Source organism: Adiantum capillus-veneris, chromosome 1, assembly GCF_014529385.1.
Source record: "Adiantum capillus-veneris isolate H3 chromosome 1, ASM1452938v2, whole genome shotgun sequence".
Taxonomy (NCBI): domain Eukaryota; kingdom Viridiplantae; phylum Streptophyta; class Polypodiopsida; order Polypodiales; family Pteridaceae; genus Adiantum; species Adiantum capillus-veneris.
In genome coordinates this window covers 52,208,662-52,218,792 of record NC_140931.1, presented here as the reverse complement: position 1 = coordinate 52,218,792, position 10,131 = coordinate 52,208,662, and the positions used below count along the sequence as shown (strand labels likewise).

At 41.6% G+C, this 10,131-nt stretch overlaps 2 pseudogenes; both read right to left on the bottom strand.

Annotated features, from left to right (window-relative positions):
• Positions 1–697: 697 nt before the first annotated feature.
• LOC147464740 (pentatricopeptide repeat-containing protein At3g12770 pseudogene) lies at positions 698–1,765 on the bottom strand (annotated as a pseudogene).
• A 9-nt stretch (positions 1,766–1,774) lies between these two features.
• LOC147464739 (pentatricopeptide repeat-containing protein DOT4, chloroplastic-like) lies at positions 1,775–9,626 on the bottom strand (annotated as a pseudogene).
• Between the last annotated feature and the right edge of the window lie 505 nt (positions 9,627–10,131).

Here is a 10,131-nt window from a genome sequence, read left to right as displayed (position 1 = left end):
AACTATAGCAACGGCAGCGGCAAGCCACACACAGATATACATATAGAACAACCGTAACGGTAGTGGGATCACCTGCTGTCTTGGTTAGCGTGCTTTCCTCATCACTGGCCACGGCTTCTCAATTAGGAAGAAGTGATTCGACGCATAATGACATGCTTCTTCTCGGTTGGGCTTTTCTTTTGTGAGCTCACTTAAAGACTGCTATGAACAAGGATTTGTACCAAGGCAGCAGGATACATCCTGATATTCGCAATAGGGAATTACTTCTTCTCAATTAGGAAGAAGTGATTCGACGCATAAAATCATGTTTGTTTAATTATTCATGGCTGCAATATTGCTTAGCAAGGCCCACCAAGCAAGATAGTTTTCAAGCTTAAAACATTTCCTTTGTTTCAAAAATGGATTAGTAAGAATACAGTAAGTGACACATTGCAAATATATGGCAATGGTGGTATCCTTGTAAAAAGTGGCACATGGCAAAGATCTGAGAAAAGTGATATATGACAATGGTGGTATCCCTTTAAGAAGTGGCACATGGCAAAGATGTGAGAAGAGTGATATCCCTGTGTGATATTTAGTTATGGCTATAGAGTGAGAAGAGCATTCTCACAAATTATAAGACAAGCTGAACACACAGATTCGACAAAGCACTCACACATCCGCATGACAAGAGCTCCCAAGTGTTTCGACTAAATGCTTGAGACTTTCCATTGAAAACTGCAAGCCTTCATTAATTTTTTCAGCATCAACATGTCTTGGTTGCAGGTTACCTCCATCAATGGGCAACACATTATATTTGATACAAAATCCTTATGGCTTATCTAGGTCTATGTGGCTACACAAATAATTGACAATATGCACATGCTATACACCCCTGGAGAATTTGTTCAAAGCTAACGAGCCCAACCCTGGAAGTGGCAGAGAATTTAAATTAATTTGCACAAGAACATGCCCCATCTTGCATGCGGTGCACCCCTGTGGAATCACTGATGATGATTTTTTTATCGCAGACTTTAGATACAATTTTCAAAAACACATGACATTCAGAGCACATTTGAGCACTCTTAGCAACAAAGAGAGAACTCTTGTGGACCGTGCATGAAAAGCCAAAAGCTATGGCCAACCTTTCAGTATGATAACAAGAGGTATTATCACTAGCAACATCTCCATGTGACGTTGCCTTAAAATCAGCATCAGCAGCTAGTCTTTCCAGCCTGCCCAACTCATCATGAATCTCTTGCTCTTGAGGATCGGATCGATCGTCACAAGAAAACTTCTTCACCACTCCATCCACCTCAATGTAGCTGCACTCTCCCGACTGCATCAAGCCCTTTTCCTTCATCCTTGATAGAAGCCTCTCCGCATCTGAGTCCCTACCAGCAGCCACATACATATTGGATAGGATAACATAAGGTGCGGTACATTCCAGAAACATCTCGAAAACCTGATTTGCAACATATTCTCCTCGTTGTAAATCAGCCTGATTACTACAAGCACCCAACAACATTAACCATGACTCAAGCCTTGGTTGCACTGGCATCAGAGAAATTTTTTCTTCAACATCATCTAGCCTTCCTGTCCTCCCAAGAAGATCAATGACACAATCATAAAGCTCTGTATCTGCTCTTAGTCCAAAAAGCTCACGCATGGCATTCACACATGCATTTGCATCATCAACACAGCCAGCATGGCCACAAGCAGATAAAATAACTTTGAAGGTCGCTAGGTTTGGGTGCACACCATCCTTCTTCATGCGTCGAAGCATTGATAGAACTTACTTACCATGTCCATGGTAAGCATATGCAGGAATCATGGTGTTCCAAGACACGACCGTTCGTTCAGACAATCTTTCAAAAACGTTCTGCGCTGGATTTACCTCGCCACACTTGGTGTACATGTTTAAAAGGGCATTGCCGACAATGGCATCTTTGAAGTAGCCACGCCGTACAACTTGATCATGCATCCACTTGCCTTCTGTCACAGCTCCTTCGTCTGCACATACAGATAGCATGCTGACGAAGGTGACTCGATTCAAGGTTACTCCCCTCCTCAACATCAAACTAAACAGCTCAAAGGCATCCTTCCGATGTCGATGCTGTGCGTAGACTGAAAGCATTGTGTTCCATGATACAAGGCTGCGCTGTGGCATCGCATCGAACAATGCTCGTGCATCACTTGGACTGCCACACTTACCATACATTTTCACTAGAGCAGTCTCCACCACGACGTTCACGTCAAATCCGCTGTGTTGATGCAAGCATGCATTTGCTTAGCCTTGTCAAGTAATCCCTGGCTGTTGTATGCATCAAGAATGCAAACAAACGTAACCTCATTGGGTGTAATTCCATTTTGTTGCATCTTATCAAATATTTCAAAAGCCTCTTTGGTATGTCCATGCTGAGAATAACCTGCCATAAGAGCAGTCCATGAGACCACACTGTGCTCTTGCAACCGCTCGAACGCCTTCAAGGCATTCTCCATGTCACCACACTTCCCATACATATTGATAAAGGTAGTCAAAACCATGCCATCATTTTCAAAAAGGCTTCTCAAAATGCAGCAATGGGCTTGCTTTCCTCTATGCAATGCAGCCTCATTGGCACATGCATCAATAAGACCAATAATTGTTGCTTTGTTTGGCAAAATAGCTTCCTGTTGCATGTGGCGCCAGAGTGAAATTGCCTCTCTTCCAAGATTATGTCGGGTGTAAGCCATGATGACTGACGACCAAGATATCACACTTTTCTCCACTATTTTGTTAAACACAGTCCACATGTCATCAAGACAATGACACCTACCATATAGATTTACCAAAGCATTGCCCACTGCTTCCGATGCCTCATAATCACTATCTACTAAGCAAGCATACGCATTCTTCCCCTGTCTCAAGTCCTCTTTGCCAGCACAAGCTGAGATAATACTAGTGAGGACATATTCGTTCACTGTAAACCCTTGAGTACGCGATCGATAAAAGATCTCCAAAGCTAGATCCCACTCTCCACTGTTGGTGTAAGCTGAGGCCATAAAGTTCCATGAGTGCTGATCGTGCTGCTGCATTTTTGCAAAAACTGCATATGCATCATTTACCGCACCACATTTGCCATACATCTGCAACAGAACGTTTTGCAAGAATGTAGTTTGATCAACTTCACACTTTATAATGTGGATGTGTACCAGTTGGCCCTGGGCCAATGCACACATATTTCCACACAAACGCAAGAAAGCAGCAAGGAAAGCGAAATCTGCACGGCTACATGGGAGCTGCACTTTATCCAGCGCCGTTGCCAGTGATTCTGAGTAGGAGAGATGATGAGTGTTGTGCACTTTGACGTCCCTCCTGTCCTCGGGTATGCTTTCTGTGAGTGCGCACAAATGGGTCTTTTCTGATTCTACGTTTACTGCGACCATGCTCAAATGGGTCTGTTGTTTTCCGCATTTTCCTGTGTAATAAAGAGAAGAATGGACTTATTGAGTGGCCGTGCCAAGGAGGTTCGTGGCGGGAAACCCGTCTTTCAACAATAGTGCCTTGCCAGACAAAGAAGCGCTTCTGCCGACATTGCGAGGCGCCGCGCCAAGACATGCGAACATGCTCTTCGCCGATCATCCTTGGGTCTTTCTGTGCTTGAGCACGCTCTCAGACTCAAAAGACTTCAATAAACCTGCAACTAGGCTACTGTTAGGCTACATTTCTTTTTTGGAGTTGGGGAAGCAGTGTTCAGGAAAAATGTGTCAGCTTAATATGGTGCCGTTTTCAATTTCAAAACTGCCGGTTAAGCGCAGGGGGCAAAGGAAAAATTCCGCCCAACCTACTATTCTAAAATTTCCTCTTCACAAAATCAAGGAAAAGAATTTTGTATATTTGGAAAAATGATTGTTCCATAACATTATGGGGAAGAGAAAGTAGAGAGATTTTTTGAGTTTTTGGCAAGAGATGATCGCATTGCTTTGACTTTTTGGGGTAGGGAATGGTCGTGAAGTGGCCATTCCTCATAATAAGTGAGACCTCGTAGCAATCGACGTCAGTCGAGAGCCATGTAGGAGCACTTATTATGGGGAAATGATCACTTCACTACCATTCCCGATCGTCAATGGTCCAGGGCGTAGGTTTTTGTAAGCTAAGCGATGGGGGAGCTCAATCCAGTGTGCTACATGTAAGCTAAGTGATGGCGGACGTTTCTCGTGCATAGGTTTTTTGCGCACCCGAGTGAAGCGATGGCGGAGTTGAAGCCAGGGTGATCGATGGGGTAGGTGGAGCTATGCACTCACCATTGGCTGCACAATTACCTACAGGTTGCATTTTGTTTTGGTCTATTAGGAGGGTAGTAGTTATGTGTATTCTAGGTTAGGGTTCATGGTCAAGTAGATTCTACACAAATTTGTGTTGACGAGCGATCTCCATCAACGATCTCTGTCCAAAAAACAGCTTCTACCACAGTTTTGTGTTGATGAGCTGCGTTTGTGCTTGGAGAAGTGTCGTTGGTGCTGACAAGGTTCCATTGATGTTGGTTTTCCAAGTGTAAGGTTTTGTGGGTTCTCTAGTAATAATGTCAAGAATGGACTTGCTTCATTCTCAACATAGCCTTTTGTATTCCATTGTGCAGGTTCTCAAATGTTTGGAGTGCTGTCTTTTTCTCTCTTGCCCAATGATTGTGGACTTCCATAGAAGTTGGCGATGGAGCATGTATTAAAGGCGTTTTTGTGGAAGGAGTCTCGACACAATGCGCATATGGAGGATCCGCAGAAGGTGCTAGGTAAGGAGCATCTCAGGTTGCAAGTTTTGTAGGTGTGTGTAAATATTTAGTTAGATGTGATTAAGAGACCTTGCTAGCATAGTTGATTACTGTAAATACTGCAAATTTCTTGTTCAAAATATTCCTTATTCGTTGATTGCGAGGTCTTACATGTAGTTTGGCAGCTTTTCATTTTGTGAATTTAATGTTTCTTCTCATGCTTGTTGCAATGGAATTGGACTAATAACATTGAGAGTAGCAGCATTAAGATAACTGTAGTGAGCATTTCTTTATGAGAATTTTTCATGAGCATAAGGAGAATACTTGGTTAAAGATAGCAAAATAACCATTATACCTAGTTAGCTTGGCATGAACAATACTTGTAAAAGAAGAGAGAATTAGAGAAATTGACAACAATTGAGGACCGGATTTACTTGGAGACGGTCCCCCCTCCAAAAGGCTTTTGTATTATAGATTTTCCCATGAAAAGAGACTTGGTACAATACATGCTTTGTGTTCCTTGTGGATGCAATGAAGATGGTAAGCTTCATGCACCAAAATTATGCCCTTAACTAACTTACAAAAGCATTAACTTGTCCCCGGCCCCAATCCCAAGACCTCAAACACCTTCAAAGGTGGAGAGAGCTAGCAAGGAGTGACAGAAGGGAAGAGGAAGAAGAAGTAGCATACGAGAAAGAAGTACTTTCCTCACCATAGATTACTCTTGGAGCTTAGCTTAGCATAGTAATATAGATGATAGAAAAGATGAGCATGTCATTGAAGCTTTGCTCTTGGTTGGATTTGCATTCCACAGCCAAGAGTTGTTGGTGTAGGCTTTCTACTTCTCAAGCTTGGATAAGGAGATTGATTTCTTGCTCAAAACAATGAGAGAATGTGTGTGAGTGCGAGAATGAGAAAAATGAGGTCTCTCCCTTGCCTAGGTCGACCCCTCTCTCTCTTCACTCATGCTTGATCCCTATTGGCCCTTGCCAAGCTTGGCCAATTGTAGGGTATGGTCATTTCAAGCAAGAGGGGTTAGCATTTGTACAAGTGTGCTTCTTTTCCCTTTGAGAGATGAATAATGTTTGGATAATTATTTAATTAATCTAAATTCTCAATGGACCTCTTTAAAGATCATCCAATAGGCTTTAGGCACATTATGAGGGCAACCTTGCTGGGGGCTTGACATGTGTCCTACATGCCTCTTGTGGAAGGGGTGACCCTTGAGAGGGTGCATATGTGTTCTCTCTCCTCCCCTACTTCTTAGGCTCGCTCCCTCCTTTGTAGGCACCTTTTTGACTTCAAGCACCTTAAGCTCCTCAAGCATCGTAGTCATTAAGCATGACAAGCACCTCACTTGCACCTTATTCAACAAGCACAACAAGCTTGGGCAAGGTTCCCACCTCAAGGTCAACCCCATCTTGCCTAAGGTCCTAGGTCTAAGGACTTTTACCAATAACCTTTGGAAGTCTTTAATGAAGCTAACCCTAAGGTTTTTTAAGCTCCATTATATGCACATTGCTCCTTGGCAGACAAACTCCTTGGACCCCTATTGAGATGTAACCATCTCTCCTTGTTGGTCCAATGCTGAGATAGTCTAACAACACATATCTATATTCTACCTCTTGTTCCCATTCGTCTTCTCATATTAAATGATCAATTCAATATGAGAAAATTATTTGGAATAAGTAGATATTAGTTTTTATGACACTTGTACTAAAAATGTAGCCATGAATAGTAGTTTGAGTGCACAAGGTGATTATAATAAGGTTGAGGCTTCCGCTTTGGTTGGGAGAGGCAAGGGCAACAAGGTAAGCTCTCCGCCTTGTGTTCTTGTTGTGTGTCGAATCTGATTTGCAAACAAATAGTGGCTTTCTTGTTGGGGATGCTCAACTAGAGAGAGGGCAACTCGGTATAGGGTAAATTGGCACTAAGCACAAGGACAATTGGGCTTGAAAGAAATTTGAGGTGTGGAGGAAAATTTCTAGCTTAGAGTTGCAGATTCCTCTTGAGAAACTAGATCTCTGTGACCTAAACAATCTGCTCATGCAATTTTTCATTGTAGTGTGCAAGCAAAACAGTGATCTATTTCCAGTTGACACATTGATGGGTATGTTCCAATGCTTTGGGCACATGATTAAAAAGAAGCAAGATATGAGAGTAGAGACTACAGGTGTGTGTGAAATTTGTTTTGACATAGCCAAGTACCCTATTTTCAAAACAACACAGAATGTAGTGGTTTTAACAATGCACCGATTTGTAGCTTGTGGGGTATGCAAGGAGCGTAAGAAAGCTTCAATAATTGGTGCCAGTTTGGAGGAGGAGATTTTGCAAGACATCAACTTAACCATTCAACACAGTCGTGGTTGCCGGTCGAGATTTGTTTATTTATGCATGTTACACTTTTGCATCCATGTTGGGGTTGTACAACACATGCATCAAACTTCCATACAAGCTTCTAACCAAGAATAGACAGAAACACTGTATTCAGACTTATCAAAAAAGATAGATAAACACATTTCGAATCAGCATGCAATGATCTGACAGAACTCATACACGTAAAGAAACACCATAGATAACTTCTCTACATCCTTCTCAGTACTCATGTAGCATACAAAATACTAACTAGTGGTTATAATTGTCCAACCAATTAGAGTCAGCAATATCCGATTAAGCATCCGACCTATCAAAAGTCGGACTAAGAAATATTTTGACTGAGCTTTACTAAGAAATACCCCTTTTAACACATGGCACGTCCGACTCGGATCAACATGTCCCTTGATCAAAATACATACTAACTCTCAAAATGTTCAAAAAGACACATATGATGCTCAGTCTGACTATGCCTAGAACTAGACCTTATTTTCCACAGCTTCAGTACTAGCAACACCACCTTCTGCGTCAGGTAATGGAGCCCCAGCTTGATCAGAACCAGCTATCTCTGGCATTGATTACTCACGTAGAACTAACTGTATTTCTGGCTCAACATTGGACTTTTCCACTTGTTGCTTGCTCTTCTCCTGTAGTGGTTTTTCAAAAATCTCTGCTTGCTCTGAGCACTTTTGAACCTGCTCTGCACTTTGCTTCTCCTCTTCTATAATCAATTTCCCCTTCTGCTTTAATTTAAGCTCCTGCACCTGACAAATCTAGTACTCCCTTTCTTTCTTGAGTTGATCAACTTCTACCAGCAGATTTTCCTCATGAGCACTAACAAAACCTGTTTTGACTTCATATGGATGCTTTACACAGTAGTCAGCCTCTCTCTCATGGAACTCCATGCTTCTTGCATACTATCCATCACTTGCTGGTTAAGTATTGTACATCTCCTTTAGATATCAGCACCCCATTGAAATACTATCCATCACTTGCTAGTTAAGTATTGTACATCTCCTTTAGATATCAGCACCCCATTGAAATCAAGTTCTTCTTGACCTAAAACCTGCTTCTCTAGATCCAACAAAGGTTTCAATCTTTGCTCAAACATAAGATTCTGAACCTGCAATTCTGCATTCTTGCCAGCTAATTGTTCCAATTCATACTTGACCTTTTCCTCCAAATTCAAAGTCCACTCTTTAAGGACATCTTACCTCTTGTCAATTCACTTTGATGTTGCAGCAACAAATCATGTACCTCATCCCTATGTTTAATCTTCAAATCCTCCAACTCCAACTTCAAATTGTGCACCATGTCCATTTGTTCCTGCAACAACACTTTTTCTACCCCTGTTTCTACCATTGACTGCATCTGAGCCTCCACTTGTGTCTGTTGCCTGCTCAAAAATTTCTAAACCTCTGTCAGCATCTTTATAGCCATGCCTGCATATTCAATAGCTACTCGTCCTTGATTTCCCTTAGCACTTGAATCCTCAAAATCTAATTGCTTTGCCAGATTCATTCCTTCAGTCCCTATTTTCCTCTTTTTAGATAAAGTAAATATTTTATCTAACTTTGCTGGTGTTTGCTCCTTAAAGCCAGGCTTAGGAATAGAAATGTCCAACTTCTTCATGGAATCCACCATTTCTGGAGTTTGAACAAACCTGAAAGCTTCTTCCACTGTATATCCTGCCTGCACCAGAAATTTGAAGGACTCTTTAACTTTTTTGGATTACCTCCCAACTCTATTGCCAAATCCAATGTTTGACTTGTAGATTGATCTTTCTTCAGCAACTATGCTTTGCTAGAAGTATCAGGTAATGCTTGATACTCTGTCTCACTTTGTTCAATTTGCGGCTTTTGAGCAAAGTTAAATAAAGTTGACAGATATGCAGACAACCTGCTACCATTATGTGCTTTCCTTTTATCTGACAAATATACCTTAGCAGACAATTTCTCATACAACCAATTTCCCCAATTTACTGTACCCCCTTGCTCTGCAAAAGATAAAGGTGTGTAGTTCTCCTTTGACATGTAATCAAACTTAATCAAGAAGCATGTCTTTTCTAGGCACCACTTTTAACTGTTCTCTCCTGTCATAGGTAACTTTTTTTGCATATAATACTTTTTTCCTCCTTTTGTACTACCAAATTCCTTCCTCAAGATCATGTCAAAACATTTAGGTATCATGGTAGCACCCTTCAATGGAAATTAAAAAACTTATGTTACCAATTCAGGAGTAAAAAATACAGTGCTAGACAGCATGCCTTTTGTTTTCCTCGGAATCTCTAACTAAGACTTTGCATAGAAATTATGCTTCCAATCACCCCATGGTAATAATGCAAAAGCATGCAATCCAATCTTACCTAACCACTCAGCATTAAACTTTCTTTTACAATCAATGCCTACCTTGAAGTCCATGAAAGGATCCATGAGACCTTGTCGAAGCTTGACCGCACTAAGAGGAGTTTTTGCTGTGAGTCTTCTTCGACAGATACTTCTTCTTCCTCCTGGCTGCTAACATCAACGCTAACAACTATTTCCATGTTGCAATGCGGTCGCTTTGGTGGTTCATCATCCTCGGGTCCCAACTGCATGGCGTTGGAATTCTTTCCCTTGACCATGGCTAAGGGCAACTATACAGCGGGAGCATACTTGTTGAATTCAAGCGACCACATGCATACAAGACCTGCATGATGGGTTTGATGTATGGCACCTTCAATTAGCACACCCCACCTTCCACACCTCTCTAATCGTACCCGCACTTCTATTATTGTGTTTAGTGGAGAAGCATCCCACAATTCTATAACATTTTCGAATCTTGCCCCTTTGAAAATTTTGAGCAACCATGCTTTGACTTGAGAACATACAACGCGGCAAAATCCAACTGACCATTCCTAGAACTTAGCCATCTGGTGACTTTGAGTTGGTGTTTGACACAACCACAAATTTGATTTAGATCATCACCATTTGACACAACCACAAATCTGATTCACCAATCTGGAGTTATAAAGCATCACCCAATCTTT